Source organism: Musca vetustissima, unplaced genomic scaffold (genome assembly GCF_032173495.1).
Source record: "Musca vetustissima isolate MV318-11 ecotype Yass unplaced genomic scaffold, APGP_CSIRO_Mvet_v1 utg3767, whole genome shotgun sequence".
Taxonomy (NCBI): domain Eukaryota; kingdom Metazoa; phylum Arthropoda; class Insecta; order Diptera; family Muscidae; genus Musca; species Musca vetustissima.
In genome coordinates, this window is record NW_026886007.1 from 614,088 (window position 1) to 630,631 (window position 16,544).

Consider the following 16,544-nt stretch of genomic DNA (forward strand, 5'->3'; position numbering starts at 1 on the left):
TTTCAGCACCCTATCTCAATTCCTTCAGAAGATAGCGTGATTACAACAGACGGACGGACGGACAGACGGACGGACGGACATGGCTAGATCGTCTTAGAATTTTACCCTGATCAAGAATATATATACTTTATAGGGTCGGAAATGAGTATTTCGATGTGTTACAAACGGAATGACAAAATTAATATACCCTCCATACTATGGTGGAGGGTATAACAAGTGGATAGGGAAAGGGGGAAACACACATAAGCTTACGGGAAATATACGGAAAAAAGGGGGGAAAGAACAAATATGGGACACACGCGCTATTGATTTCGGGACCAATAAACTTTCAGGGTCATCAAGGTCATACAAATGGACCACATTGGGCAAAGACGAAAGAAAATATTGAACAGACGGACGGCAATTACGTCATTTGCGTAAAGCAATTATCATAAATCAATTATAAATGCACCACATTAGGGAAAGACGAAAGAAAATATTGAACAGACGGACGGCATAAAACAATAAGAGGGAAAGAGAGAGAACACAATATGATCACACAACACACCAAGAGGAAAAGAGATGGATGAGTCATCAATACAGACCGATTACGTCATTTGTATAAAGCAATTAACATAAATCAATTTCCGTCTGTTGTAATCACGCTATCTTTCGAAGGAATTGAGATAGGGTGCTGAAATTTTGCATAGGGTTGTCTTTTGTCTGCAAGCAGGTCAAGTTCGAAGATGGGATATATCGGTCTACGTTTAGGCATAGCTCCCATTTTTACCATTTCTTGAGCGCGTTTTCAACCGAATTCGCTGAAATTTGGTACATTGGGTTCTTTCTGGATACTAAATGTCTCCACAAAAAATTATAAATATATTTCAACCGCGTTTTTCAACCGAATTCGCTGCAATTTGGTATTTTGTAGTCGTATATGGTAACAAATATCTCTACCAAAAATTATTAATATTCGCCCCCCTTTTTGGGGTAGTCCCCATACAACCCCCTTTTTATACCCTCCACCATAGTATGGAGGGTATATTAATTTTGTCATTCCGTTTGTAACTCACCGAAATATTCATTTCCGACCCTATAAAGTATATATATTCTTGATCAGGGTAAAATTCTAAGACGATCTAGCCATGTCCGTCCGTATGTCCGTCTGTCCGTCTGTTGTAATCACGCTATCTTTCGAAGGGATTGAGATAGGGTGCTGAAAATTTGCATAGGGTTGTCTTTTGTCTGCAGGCAGGTCAAGTTCTAAAATGGGATATATCGGTTTACGTTTAGGGTACCCCCCAATGTTCTGTATTTTGGGGTTCTTGAGCGCGTTTTTCAACCGAATTCGCTGAAATTTTGTACATTGGGTTCTTTCTGGGTACTAAATGTTTCGGGTAGCCCAATTTTCGGTGTTTTAGGTGTTTTGGTCGTATTTTTCCACCGAATTGGCTGTAATTGTGTACTTTAAATTCTTAATAGGTTCCAAATCACTCCACAAAAATTATGAATACAGGTCCATTTTTTCTGGTAGCCCCCCATATAAGGGTACCACCAAATTTCGGTACTTTGGGGTTCTTGAGCGCGTTTTTCAACTGAATTCGCTGAAATTTGGTACAATGGGTTCTTATTGGGTACCAAATATCTCCACTAAAAATTATTAATATAAGTCCACTTTTTCTGGTAGCTCCCATATAAGGGTACCCCCAAATTTCGGTATCTTGGGGTTCTTGAGCGCGTTTTTGAACTGAATCCGCTGAAATTTGGTATTTTGTAGCCGTATATGAAAACAAATCTCCCTACAAAAATTATTAATAGTCAACCCCTTTTAGGCGTAGTCCCCATATAACCCCATTTTTTATATTAATATAATTCTCTGATTTGTCCGCGTTTTGGGTTTGGTTCTAACACTTTGTTGTAATCATTTCACCTGCGAAGGATATCGAGATTAAAAACTAAAAAGTACGGTTCGATAATGAACTATATGTGAACTATAGCCCGCATTTAGGCTTAGCCGTAGCCCCTGTGTAGGAGGTTTCAGAAGGAATGGACCGATATTCCCCATCTTCGAATTTGAATTATCAATTAAAAATCTCTGAAATTTGTATTATGGCTGACATTATGGTTTACATAATCCGTTTTTAGACATGTCGGTATAGGTCCACTTTGTGGTATGTCCCGTATATTTTCATTTCTAGTACCTGTCAGTATATCTATGGTGGAGGGTATCCAAAGTTCGGCCCAGCGGAACATAAAGCTTTTACACTTGTTATATGTGTGTTTGTTTAAATTTTTTAAAAATTTGTAATATTATTTTAACATCAACAGTTTAACATAATAAATATTTTGTAACTTAAAAAGGACGTCTAGTGACGGCCATCTCATAACGGAAAATTCCATTGAATTGCATTTTAGCTGATAATCGATTGCGCTGATCGGAAAAATGTATTGCATAAGACTTCCTGTACATACATCATAAAAAACAAGAGCATTCTAATAATGGATATATGAAATTCGTTTTTTATATGGTACCTGTATGTGGTTTTGTAATATATATCCCAAAATCATAAAACTACTTTTTTCATATCCGCGTAATTTGTACACTTCTTTTCATGAATAAGCAGGTAATAATTATGTTGATTGTGTGACAATCACCAAATTTTGAACATTTTTGCTAAAATATCCAAAAAGTATGAATCATAGATGGAAGCAGGTATAATTTTTTTAAGGAAAAAAATTTCATACTAACATTTTACAAGAAGATCTACTAATATTATAGGAAATATCGTGTTCGTTGTGTAAATTAATGCACACTTTATCCAAAGTGGCCAAAATACCTACATTTTGTAATTGCAAATAAAGTTATATTCATTTTTATACCCTCCACCATAGTATGGAGGGTGTATTAATTTTGTCATTCCGTTTGTAACTCACCGAAATTTTCATTTTCGACCCTATAAAGTATATATATTCTTGATCAGGGTGCAATTCTAAGACGATCTAGCCATGTCCGTCCGTCCGTCTGTTGTAATCACGCTATCTTTCAAAGGAATTGAGATAGGGTGCTGAAATTTTGCATAGGGTTGTCTTTTGTCTGCAGGCAGGTCAAGTTCGAAGATGGGATATATCGGCCTACGTTTAGGCATAGCTCCTATATAAGGGTACCCGCCAAATTTCGGTATTTTAGGGTTCTTGACCGCGTTTTTCAGCCGAATTCGAGAAATTTGGTACATTGGGTTCTTACTGGATACTAAATGTATCCACAAAAAACTATAAGTATAGGTCCCCATGTCCGTATTTTTGGGTTCTTGAGCGCGTTTTTCAACCTAAATCGCTGCAATTTGGTATTTTGTAGTCGTATATGGTAACAAATATATATACCAAAAATTATTAATACTCGGCCCCGTTTTGGGGTAGTCCCCATAAAACCACCTTTTTATACCCTTCACCATAGTATGGAGGGTATATTAATTTTGTCATTCCGTTTGTAACAAATATCTCCACTAAAAATTATAAATATAAGTCTATTTTTTCTGGTAGCCCCCATATAAAGGTACCCCCAAATTTCGGCATTTTGAGGTTCTTGAGCGCGTTTTCAACCTAAATAACTGAAATTTGGTATTTTGTAGCCGTATATGAAAACAAATCTCCCTACCAAAAGTTATTAATAGTCAACCCCTTTTAGGCGTAGTCCCCATATAACCCCATTTTGATACCCTCCACCATAGTATGGAGGGTATATTAATTTTGTCATTCCGCTTGTAACTCATCGAAATATTCATTTCCGACCCTATAAAGTATATATATTCTTGATCAGGGTGAAATTCTAAGACTTTCTAGCCATGTCCGTGCGTCCGTTGCTGAAATCTTGCATAGGGTTGTCTTTTGTCCATCCACTAAAAATTATAAATATAAGTCTATTTTTTCTGGTAACCCCCATATAAAGGTACCACCAAATTTCGGCATTTTGAGGTTCTTGAGCGCGTTTTCAACCTAAATAACTGAAATTTGGTATTTTGTAGCCGTATATGAAAACAAATCTCCCTACCAAAAGTTATTAATAGTCAACCCCTTTTAGGCGTAGTCCCCATATAACCCCATTTTGATACCCTCCACCATAGTATGGAGGGTATATTAATTTTGTCATTCCGCTTGTAACTCATCGAAATATGCATTTCCGACCCTATAAAGTATATATATTCTTGATCAGGGTGAAATTCTAAGACTTTCTAGCCATGTCAGTGCGTCCGTTGCTGAAATCTTGCATAGGGTTGTCTTTTGTCTGCCGGCAGGTCAAGTTCGAAAATGGGATATATCGGTCCACGTTTAGGCATAGCTCCCATATGAGGGTACCCGCCAAATTTCGGGATTTTGGGGTTCTTGACCGCGTTTTTCAGCCGAATTCGAGAAGTTTGGTACATTGGGTTCTTATTGGATACTAAATGTATCCACAAAAAATTTGAGTATAGGTACATATTTCCTGGTAGCCCCCATGTCCGTATTTTTGGGTTCTTGAGCACGTTTTTCAACCGAAATCGCTGCAATTTGGTATTTTGTAGTCGTATATGGTAACAATTATATCTACCAAAAATTATTAATATTCGCCCCCGTTTTGGGGTAGTCCCCATATAACCCCCTTTTTATACCCTCCACCATAGTATGGAGGGTATATTAATTTTGTTATTCCGTTTGTAACTCACCGAAATATTTATTTCCGACCCTAGAAAGTATATATATTCCTAGAAAGTATATATATATAGCCATATCCGTCCGCCTGTCCTTCCGTCCGTCTGTTGTAATCACGCTATCTTTCGAAGGAATTGAGATAGGGTGCTGAAATTTTGCATAGGGTTGTCTTTTGTCTGCAGGCAGGTCAAGTTCAAAGATGGGATATATCGGTCTACGTTTAGGCATAGCTCCCATATAAGGGCTCCCCCCCCAATTTTCGGTATTTTGGGGTTCTTGAGCGTGTTTTTCAACCGAATTCGCTGAAATTTTGTACATTGGGTTTTTCCTGTTACTAAATGTCTCCACAAAAAATTATAAATATAGGTAAATTTTTTCGGGTAGCCCCCACATAAGGGTACCCCCAATTTTCGGTATTTTAGGGGTTTTGGTCGTATTTTTCCACCGAATTGGCTGTAATTTAGTACTTTAAATTCTTAGTAGGTTCCAAACCACTCCACAAAAAATTATGAATACAGGTCCATTTTTTCTGGTAGCCCCCCCTATAAGGGTACCACCAATTTGCGGTATTTTGGGGTTCTTGAGCGCGTTTCAACTGATTTCGCTGAAATTTCGTACATTGGGTTCTTATTGGGTACCAAATATCTCCACTAAAATTATTAATATAAGTCCACTTTTTCTGGTAGCTCCCATATAAAGGTACCCCCAAATTTCGGCATTTTGAGGTTCTTCAGCGTGTTTTTCAACCGAAATCACTGAAATTTGGTATTTTGTAGCCGTGTATGAAAACAAATCTTCCAACCAAAAGTTATTAATAGTCAACCCTTTTTAGGCGTAGTCCCCATATAACCCCATTTTTTATATTAATATAATTATCTGATTTTTCCGCGTTTTGGGTTTGGTTCTAACACTCTGTTGTAATCATTTCACCTGCGAAGGATATCGAGATATAAAACTAGCCCCATCTTCGAATTTGAATTATCAATTGAAAATTTCTGAAATTTGTATTATGGCTTACATTATGGTTTACATAATCCGTTTTTAGACATGTCGGTATAGGTCCACTTTTTGGTATGTTCCCTATATTTTCATTTCTAGTACCTGTCAGTATATCTATGGTGGAGGGTATCCAAAGTTCGGCCCGGCCGAACTTAACGCTTTTTCATTTGTTTATTTTATTTCTTTTCAATGATGTACTGTACAAACAAAGTAATACATGAGTGTTTTTTTCTCTTTTATATGGTATTTGTTGTTTTTTTTTTTTTTATACCCTTCACCACACTGTGGTTCAGGTTATTATGTCTTTGTGCATATGTTTGTAACAGTCAAAAGAAAACGAGATAGACATATGGTTCCTTTTGAAAATATGCATAGAATCACTTTCGATTTACGCATGTCCGTCCGTCCATGTATTTTTGTGAACAAAGTACAGGTCGCATTTATAATCCGATTTGGATGAAATTTGGCATAGATCAGTTATTTGGCCCAAGGGCGAAAACTGTTGAAATTGGGAAAAATCGGTTCAGATTTAGAAATAGCTCCCATATATCCCTATATATCCTTCGATTTGCACAAAGTTCGGCACAGCGTAATGAATTAGATCTAGAATGATGTGTATTAAGTTTCCTGAAAATCGGTTCAGATTTAGATATAGCTCCTATATATATTTTCGTCCGATTTAATGTAAATGGTGCACCAAAGTCCCTATATATCTTTCGATTTGCACGAAATTTGTCACAGCGTAATGAATTAGATCTAGAATGATGTGTGTTAAGTTTCCAGAAAATCGGTTCAGATTTAGATATAGCTCCCATATATATGTTCGTCCTATTAAATGTAAATAGTGCACCAAGGTCCTTATATATCTTTCATTTGCACGAAATTTGGCACAGTGTAGTGATTTAGGTCTAGAAAAATGTGTGCTAAGTTTCTTGAAAATCGGCTCAGATTTAGATATAGCCCCATATATATTTTCGTTCTATTAAATATAAATGGTGCACCAAAGTCCCTATATATCTTTCGATTTAAACGAAATTTGGCACAGCATAATGAATTAGGTCTAGAATGAAATCGGTTCAAATTTAAATATAGCTTCTATATCTGACGAAATGAAAAATTTAGCATAGGTTGCAGAATGGCATGTTTATGGATCCAATTTCATTTTACTGGTCCTTTAAAAATGCGACGTCTGTTAGAATTCATCTGTTTAATATACCCAAAGTGGTAAAGGTATCATTTAGTCGGACCCGTCCGACTTTACTACTTTCCTTACTGGTTTTTTATGGGTTATGTTGTAACAACACAACAAAACTAAATAAAGTCTAAGATTCCTCAAAGACTAGAGAAGACTTTAGAAATAAAGTTTCACAGAGTAATACAAATTAACCATGGAAATTATGTTGTTTCAAGCAAAAAAAGTACTACAAATGTATAAAATTAAATCATAAATGCACTTCTTTATATGATATTTATATACTTTGAACCGCTGGTCCCAGTTAGATTATACGGTCTCGATGAACATTTAATATAATTTAATCAGATCTTACTCGTTTGGAGGTTTTTAAGTTTATATGAAGGGAGTGGTTTGATTATTCTGTGTTAATGATAATATATGTATATACTAATGGGAATAATTAGCACGGGAATAACATTTGCGTGACATCCAAATATTCTCAGGATATTCGAAATTCCTCTCGCAAATTTTCACATGTGAATATGCCATTGGAAAGGAAATTAGTTATTAGGACAATTGTTCCTGAGGGTAGAAAAAGTTTAATAGGTGCTTATGCATCCTGGTTATTATTATTACTCAATGTTGTGTTGCCAAAGAAGCAAATAAGTTAACGAAAAACTTTCGATATATATTCAAGAGACAATTTGTCTTATCAATATTTTATAGCAGGATTTTCATTACGGTTGTGTTTAGGAAAATTTTAATGTGATCTTCCCGATGGATTAAATAGAAAAGAATCAATTTAGTTCCAAGGTTTTTGTCGATCCCTGTTCCAACTCGTGCTCAGAGCAGTGAATGGTTATTAAGCACATTATGTTAGGCAATGTAATAATCACATTACAAATATTTATAATAATGGAAATTATTTTATTGTACAACATGTCGTTAATTGGCCGTTACGGATTATAACAGTTTACGACCCTAACAATAATATTTAAAAACAGATAAAATAAGATACTGTAATGTTGTGCAAAGTCCACCACAGGTTACGTAGGCTTTTTTTTTGATTCATTCATTTGTGGTTGAATCAATAATACACACATCATTTTAGATAATAAAATGTTTGCTTAATAATCACATTAACGTAATTCATAAAATTAATGATTGGCATAGCTCCCATATAAGGGCCCCCCCCCCCCCCCCCAATTTTCGGTATTTTGGGGTTCTTGAGCGTGTTTTTCAACCGAATTCGCTGAAATTTTGTACATTGGGTTTTTCCTGTTACTAAATGTCTCCACAAAAAATTATAAATATAGGTAAATTTTTTCGGGTAGCCCCCACATAAGGGTACCCCCAATTTTCGGTATTTTAGGGGTTTTGGTCGTATTTTTCCACCGAATTGGCTGTAATTTAGTACTTTAAATTCTTAGTAGGTTCCAAACCACTCCACAAAAAATTATGAATACAGGTCCATTTTTTCTGGTAGCCCCCCCTATAAGGGTACCACCAATTTACGGTATTTTGGGGTTCTTGAGCGCGTTTCAACTGATTTCGCTGAAATTTCGTACATTGGGTTCTTATTGGGTACCAAATATCTCCACTAAAATTATTAATATAAGTCCACTTTTTCTGGTAGCTCCCATATAAAGGTACCCCCAAATTTCGGCATTTTGAGGTTCTTCAGCGTGTTTTTCAACCGAAATCACTGAAATTTGGTATTTTGTAGCCGTATATGAAAACAAATCTTCCAACCAAAAGTTATTAATAGTCAACCCTTTTTAGGCGTAGTCCCCATATAACCCCATTTTTTATATTAATATAATTATCTGATTTTTCCGCGTTTTGGGTTTGGTTCTAACACTCTGTTGTAATCATTTCACCTGCGAAGGATATCGAGATATAAAACTAGCCCCATCTTCGAATTTGAATTATCAATTGAAAATTTCTGAAATTTGTATTATGGCTTACATTATGGTTTACATAATCCGTTTTTAGACATGTCGGTATAGGTCCACTTTTTGGTATGTTTCCTATATTTTCATTTCTAGTACCTGTCAGTATATCTATGGTGGAGGGTATCCAAAGTTCGGCCCGGCCGAACTTAACGCTTTTTCATTTGTTTATTTTATTTCTTTTCAATGATGTACTGTACAAACAAAGTAATACATGAGTGTTTTTTTCTCTTTTATATGGTATTTGTTGTTTTTTTTTTCTTTTTATACCCTTCACCACACTGTGGTTCAGGTTATTATGTCTTTGTGCATATGTTTGTAACAGTCAAAAGAAAACGAGATAGACATATGGTTCCTTTTGAAAATATGCATAGAATCACTTTCGATTTACGCATGTCCGTCCGTCCATGTATTTTTGTGAACAAAGTACAGGTCGCATTTATAATCCGATTTGGATGAAATTTGGCATAGATCAGTTATTTGGCCCAAGGGCGAAAACTGTTGAAATTGGGAAAAATCGGTTCAGATTTAGAAATAGCTCCCATATATCCCTATATATCCTTCGATTTGCACAAAGTTCGGCACAGCGTAATGAATTAGATCTAGAATGATGTGTATTAAGTTTCCTGAAAATCGGTTCAGATTTAGATATAGCTCCTATATATATTTTCGTCCGATTTAATGTAAATGGTGCACCAAAGTCCCTATATATCTTTCGATTTGCACGAAATTTGTCACAGCGTAATGAATTAGATCTAGAATGATGTGTGTTAAGTTTCCGTTTAAGTTCGATACATTGCTTACGGCAATGTATATGTTCGATACATTGTTTCCCCTTCTACAGCATTACAATTAACCACTTTAATTGGCCGCTCTTCGGAGCCCAATGGGGAAATCTTCTCTGCATATCTTCCAGGAGCCTCATTCGCCTAGTTCGGATTGTAGGGGAGAGTTTCGCTCTCTTCTACTATATCTCCTGGAAGCCACATTCGCTTAGTTCGGATGCAGAGAGGCGCTTTCCAATGCTGTGGTCGTAGTTGTTGATCACGGCCTTGCTGTTGCTTTCATGCCCATCGCAACATCACTTGCATTCGAACTCTCGTAGAGTAAACACTTGCAAACTCGCTCTCGTTGGTTAAACTTGCTTTCTCGCACGCACACCTAAAGGTAAAGTTTGTTGCTTTTCGAAACAAAACCACTTGCCAAATAAAGTTGAAAATATATTCTAAAACCAAATTTTTTTTTGTTCTGTTCTATTTCTTTTTTGGTTTTTCCCCTTAACCGGTATCACGCCAACATTTTGATCCATTCGAGCCGGATCAACCACCAACAAATTACGAAGTTGTTGCTAATTTGAGCTCTTCCCTATTTTTTTTTAAGGAGAAAAACAACATTCCTCACAAAAAACGGCATCATCATCAACAACGCCAAAATTTGCATCATCATCATCCAAACAAACTAAAAGGTACGTAGTTCAGTGTCCTATTATTGAGCATACCGCGAGTGTTGTCGTTTTTTATTTCGTTTTCCAAAAACAAAATATACATTTTTATTTTTCTAAATTGTTCGCTACACCGCGTACTGGTCGCCCTACAGTTGCTTTACCGTGTGTGTTTCTAATATAAATCTAATACAGTCCACTCATTGTCGCATATCACTGCTTTAATTTGTTAGCCAGTGATCTATTGTGTAGTGCTTATTTGTTATTTCTCACTAAAGGCTACATATAAACCCCCGCATTCTCGTTAACTCCGCTAGCCACTAGTGAGAAAAAGCACTAACAACAATACGAATACTCATCGTGCCCTTTTTCTAATTTCTTTGTTATTCTTAAACCTACCAACCATTTCTATATCGAATCATCTCTCGTTGTTTGGTCGAGTAAACACAACAACAATAATCGAATATTCCACGCGCCTTTTTCTAGCGTCTGTTTATTAACATTCGATCTACCAACAAATAAATTCTCTTCTCCACTATTACTGTTTCAATCTTTCGATTCCCAACACTCACTGTTGGTTCATTCTCGTTGTGTTGTTGATCGGGTGATATCAACAACAAATATCACTCTCGCATTCCAGCCGCCTTGTTTAGTGTGAGCCGACTAACAAACAAACGTACCAACAAGTTCTTACTCTCCCCACACATCTCTGTTGGTTCGTTGTCGTTGGTCTGTTTGTAGTGCGTTAGCCGCTCACTCAACACTGCTTGTGTTTTATTCCCTTTTGTGCGGTATTCGTTGTTCACCACTGCACAGTGGGTCCGTATGAAAAATAGTGGATTTTTATAAATAATTTTTTAAAAAACAGTTAATAAAAAATTGTTGTTATATTTGTTGGTCTATTGTAGATTTTTGGACTTTTACCAAAAAATACCCTACTTTCGGCATTTCACAAGCGCATTCAAAGCATTAATTTGTTGTTAATTAAAAACTCTTTTTGGGCAATTTTTATTGAAATTTTTTGCGAAAAAATAGATATTTACTTTTACAACAAAAATTATTTGTCTGTAAAATTATAGCATAATTTGAAATTTCGTGTACCCTACTGTCGGTAATTGCGATTTTCAAATTATTTTCCTAATTTTTGTTCCTTTTTTTGGAAATTTCACAAAATTTGTTGTTTTTAGTTGTTCCTATCGACTATATTTCCTCTTTTTTCACCGATACTATTGCAAATTCGACTGTGTGTACCCTACATTCGGTTCTAGTCGACCTCAAACAGTAAAAATATAGATTTTTTTGGACTTTTTTGCTTCGCTATCGTTTGTTTTTCTATAGAATCATGTCGGTCACTCCATTGACACAATTTATTCGCGCTTCAGATAATGTGGTCAAATTTATTGCCTCATACCATATACTTAAGCCAGAGACTCATACAATTTTCAGCCTTGAAATTCAAAGTTCGGAACTTCAAGAGTTATGGTCTAAAGTCAAGGACACTTACGACAAGTGTATTGACTATTTGTTGACAATAGAGGGTACGACTTCAGAGCAGATCTCTTCTGTCGATTCAAAATATCAATCATCTAATAAAAGTTTCACTGATTGTTTGTCGGAGATCAATGAAAAGATACATAATTTTAAGTCGGTGAAATCTCCTACTGCAACTCCTGTCGTCGTTAATGCTAGCACACCGCAAACTACTTTAGCTCCGAATCTTCCACAAATCGGTATTGAATCTAATCAACCTCCTGCTCAAATTAATAGTTCTAGTAATAGTTTGAATATGAATATCCAAAATTCATCAAATATTGTTCAAACAGAATTTCCAAATCCTGCAGAAGTTTCCATTTCTAATTGGAGTTTGCCTCCAATAGTTTCAAATACCATGCATTACCTCAACTTACCACCGTGTGAGATTGAGGAATTTCATGGAGACTTCTTATCGTGGCCCACATTCCGGGATCTTTTCTCTGCTATATTTATTAACAACTCTCGATTAAGTGACATCGAAAGGCTTTGTCACTTAGTTCAAAAAACAAAAGGTGAAGCTAGGGAAATTGTGTCTAAGTTTCCACTCACCCATAAAAGTTTCGCTATGGCTTGGCAGTCGTTGAAGGATACGTACGATAATAAACGTATTCTAGTGCATAACCATCTCAAGCTCCTTTTTGACCTTCCCGTGTTAGATTCTGAATCTAGTTCTAATTTAAAAATTCTACAGCGTGGTATCAACGGCTGCATTTCTGCTATGTCAGTGTATGATGTAGCTACGGATCACTGGGATCCTATTTTAGTATATATTTGTCAACAGCGTTTACCTAAACTAACTGTAGCTTTGTGGGAACAGAGTATTAAAGATAAATCTTCGCTATCGTCGTGGGAAGACTTAAACAAATTCCTTACTGAAAGGATTCAAACTTTAGCTTGTTTACGAGACATGAGATGTTCTCCTTCTAGTCCGATTTCGAAAAATAAAGTCAAAACCCATATGGTTACTTCAGTGGTTAAAAATAAGTCGAAATCATGCATTCTTTGTAGAAATGAATTTCATTCATTACGCTCATGTCCAAAATTTAGAACTCTTTCGTTTGAAAAAAGATTTGAAGTGGCTAAAAAACAAGGTTGTTGTTTAAATTGCCTGTCTGTAGGACATTCCGTCAAGAATTGTGCCAGTAGTAATAACTGTAATATTTGTAAAATTCGCCATCATACTTTGTTGCACAGGCCTACTGCTTCTCCTCAATCATCTAGGATTGGTTCTCCTCACACCTCTAGTAATGGTTCTCCTCTATCGTCTAGGCCTTCGTATCCTATCGCGACAAATGTTGTCAATCCTCCACAAGTAGATGGCAATGTGGCATCAACTTCTACTGGCAACACTCCTCGAGTAGTAAATAGTCAGGTGTTCCATACCTCCCAAAATCGAAATGTTATGTTGGGTACTGCTATGGTCAACATCGTTCATTCCGGAGTTTCATATCCAGTTCGTGCGCTTATCGACCCTGGTTCAGAGGCTTCGTTCATATCTGAACATTTGCAAAAACGACTCAAATTGCCCACTCAGTCAATCTCTGCCATCGTTTCTGGGGTAAATAGTTCAACTTATGCCACTTCCAAGAAAAATTGTTCAATTCGCATCGGTTCACGCTTAGATACTTCTTTATTTGTTGATGCAAATGCTTTCGTTCTTCCAAAAATATCTGGAAATCTTCCTTCAGTGCCCCTTAGTTCTAATCTCACTTCTTGCTTGCCCAATCTTCCTTTAGCCGATGCTCATCTCTTCAATTGTAGACCTGTAGATTTGTTGTTAGGGGCAGATTTGTATCCACAGATCTTGAAGGAAGGGACGCAACGAAATGTTTTGGGTTCCCTTTTAGCCCAAAACACGATATTCGGCTGGATTCTGACTGGTCCTATGCCTTCGTCCTCAGTCCAGGTCTTTAGGACTGCGTTGGATTTTGCTGAGGATGAATCTCGCCACAGAACACTACTCCGACTTTGGGGACTTCCATATGTTCCCAAATTGAAGCATCCTTCGCCGTCGGACATGTTCTGTGAGAGGAATTATCGTCGTTGCGTCCGATCAAAATTCATCTAATTTTCGTAATTCTCGCTTACCTATACTTTCGTTGCTAGATCAGCCTTTCTTTGCTTTCAAACAGTGCACTCCTCCCCAAAGCTTTCAGTATCTAACGCTGCCATACATTGTACGTCAATCAACTATCTTGCCGTTTTCATGCCAACTTGTTTGTATTCTTGCAGAATTCGTTCACGCGATTTCCATTCATGGTGGAAATCAGCCTCGTAGCCTTCTTATCGATATTTGGTTTCTAAAATTATGGGTTTTGTTATCAATCGTTTAATCTTCTTGAGATTTCTTGGTTGCTCTTTTTCGAAAAAAAAATATTTACTCGAATCCTTCGATATGAAGTTGTATACGAATTTAGCGTGTCGTATCGTCAAAGGTTTGTGTATGTCTTCGTCTGCTTTTCAGTCAAAGCAGTTTCTTAGAAGTCATTTCTCCCTTGTGCTCTGCTTCATTTTGGCTGCTCTTTATCGTTTTTGATTGTCGTATTTGCCATAGGACAGAATTTGTTTAATTCGTACTGAGGCCTGCTTAACTTCTAGATCCCTTTCGATAATGTTCAACTTACATCGGGCCATCTATCTAGTCGCTCTTCCTCGTTCGCCACAGTAACCAATAATAGTCGATTTCCCTCTAAGTCTTATCAATAGACTTCTCTAGTTAAAATTTGTAGTATTTACTGCAATTTCAATATGCAATTTCAATAACTCGTTGTGCTCTGTCGTGAGCAATCACTTAGGTCCAACAAGAAATTGTTCGTCGACCAGAGACTAAATTAGTTGTAAATAGTAAAGAATAACTTCATCGTGTATTCTTTTTGTCAAAATAGTCGAAAAATAAATAATCTCAAATTGAATTATATCCGTTCCTGCTCAATAAAACTGAACTACTATACCTATCGATGCATTTAATTCACAATGCAATTACTAACCATAGTTTAAGTCGCGTACTAATCTAATATCGGTTGCCACGCAGCTAGCGCGGCAAGGTGGGCGGCAATGTTTAAGTTCGATACATTGCTTACGGCAATGTATATGTTCGATACATTGTTTCCCCTTCTACAGCATTACAATTAACCACTTTAATTGGCCGCTCTTCGGAGCCCAATGGGGAAATCTTCTCTGCATATCTTCCAGGAGCCTCATTCGCCTAGTTCGGATTGTAGGGGAGAGTTTCGCTCTCTTCTACTATATCTCCTGGAAGCCACATTCGCTTAGTTCGGATGCAGAGAGGCGCTTTCCAATGCTGTGGTCGTAGTTGTTGATCACGGCCTTGCTGTTGCTTTCATGCCCATCGCAACATCACTTGCAAACTCGCTCTCGTTGATTAAACTTGCTTTCTCGCACGCACACCTAAAGGTAAAGTTTGTTGCTTTTCGAAACAAAACCACTTGCCAAATAAAGTTTGAAAATATATTCTAATATCAAATTGTTTTATTTTGTTTTTTTTTCTCTTTTTGGGTTTTTTCTCCCCTTAACCGGTATCACGCTGGCACATTTGGGTGTCCCTTGTTCTCGGGATTCCATTGAAGGGCTTTTGGGGAATTTATTTTTAGACTTTGTGCTGCTGCTGAGGTGGAGAAGAAGGTTTCTTTCCTGGAGCTTAAAGTCAGTGGCCGTTGGATTAAGTGCCACTTAATTGTTGCTGGCAAATTTTTTCGCAGGAAAAAATTATTTTATTTATTTGTAATTTTCATGTGTGACAAAAATATGTTGCATACTTTTGGGGATGTACTAAGGAATTTGAAATGAAACATGTGAAATGAATTTCCGGGACATCCGATGGACCTAATATTTATTTTTTGTTTAATAAAAATTTTCTCCCGTCCACTTGGACGCCCCTGCCTCTAATTTCCATATTTTCCACTGAAAAATGTTGCATACTTTTGGGAGTATACTAAGAAATTTCATTTAGATCCATGAAATTAATTTCCAGGACATTCGATGGCCATAATAGTTATTATTTTTTAAAAAAAAATTTCCCCCTTCCATTTGAACGCCCCTGCCTCTAATTTCCATATTTTCCACTGACCCACTTGAGAAATAAAAAAGAATCTCAGTTTTACAAAAGATACCCACATTCTTTTCAGAAACATTCTAACCACAATATAGGGGCCAATAATAGCTGCAGCCGCAGTCGAACACCCATACACACGCAAGATAGAATGCAGGGTTGTTAATAAGGCACGCCAACACATGTATAGTAGTTAGCCAAATCTAACACACATACATCCATACCCGCACAAAAATGGGCAGCTATACAAACACATGTCTTAATTATTTTCAGTGGCAAAAAAAGGGTGGGTAAGGGGAGGGGATACACTCACTCACACAGCGACGGAAGATAACAAATGCCAGTCAATGCATTTTTCGCCATAAATATTCAAATATTGGGCTATTAAATTTCCGACCAAAAAATAAGTGACAATAAACACAACGTGTCAAAACTCATGAAATCTCATTGTTAGAATTTTTAAAATTTGGTAGAAATTTTTTGGATTTTTTTTTTAATTTGGTCGAAAATTATTTTTTTATAAAAATCATCAAAATTCCTTGATATTCTATAAGGAAAATAATTTCATTTCTTATATATTTTTTTCTACCAAAAAAAAATTTTAAATTTTGTCGAAAATTTTTGGGTTTTTATTTTTTAAATTTGGTCGAAAATTATTTTTTTTATAAAAAATCATCAGAATTTTTGGGACCTTTTTTTTTAAAAAAA